Genomic DNA, 1,072 nt, shown 5'->3' on the forward strand with positions numbered 1-1,072 from the left:
GTTTTTATTGTCCGTTTGCGCTTACGCTTATGTTTGTTTATATTTGGGAGTGGTCGTCTTTCGGCTCTTGCAGTGAGTAACAATTTATGTACGGTTTCGAATTTTGTTTGTTTTCTCAGTTACATTTTTGTGTGAAAACAAACGTAAACTTTCATACATGAGTGTATGTTTGTGAAGGTCGGTGCGTCATTAAGCGAAGTAAGCTCTATGATCAATTAAATTACCATCGGTATTATATCTTATTTCTGCGCTTTTTGTTGAAAAATTAGAAAGGTGTGTGTTTACTAATACTACTTGCTCAAGTAATTATTTTTCCAGTTAGTAATGTGAAAGGGGGGATTCTTGTGTATATATTTATATTTCTTCCGTTAAACGGAAAGAAGTAATAAAAGAGAAATTAATTAATAAACAACAGCAACAAAAAAAGTAAATGGAGAAACGAGCAGTGCGCATGAATTGTTTTCTCCCTCTTTTCTTCCTTCACTTAAATAATTCCCCTTCCATTTATCTTCGTTGTTCGTTACATCTTCTCTGCCCACCTTTCCTATTCGCTCCAAACTTGACTTATTGTACCACACGAATGCGTGCTTTTGTGAATGTACATAAGTTTTAAAACTATAAGGAGTGGAATACAGCGGCTTTGCCCCATCATATTTTCCCTTTCCCTTCCCTCCTGTGCATGGGTGTACTTAATTAATATAATAATAATAATTATTATTATTGTTTGTTTGTTTGTTTTGTTTTCTACTCTCTCTCTCTCTTTTTTTCTCCCCTTTCCTCTCCTTCTTGTTCTTTCCCCTTTTCGTTACATTTTCATCCTCATTTTTTTTTTCACTTCTCTCAATCTTTTGTTACCTCTTTACCTCCTTAAGCGGTGCCGGTTACTTCATCATCCCGAATATCTCATTTTTTTTTTCCAAACCTTCCTTATGGCATGTTCTTACGGATGACATTAAATATTTTAAATATTTTTACTCATTCTTTTTTTTCTTTCCTCCCCTCCCCTTTATTTTCTGGACACTTTTGGTGTTGTTGTTATTTTCTTCTTTTGTTTCTTTGTTTGTTTTTTTTT

Source organism: Trypanosoma equiperdum (genome assembly GCF_001457755.1).
Source record: "Trypanosoma equiperdum strain OVI genome assembly, contig: ctg_859, whole genome shotgun sequence".
In the NCBI taxonomy this organism is placed as follows: Eukaryota; Euglenozoa; class Kinetoplastea; order Trypanosomatida; family Trypanosomatidae; genus Trypanosoma; species Trypanosoma equiperdum.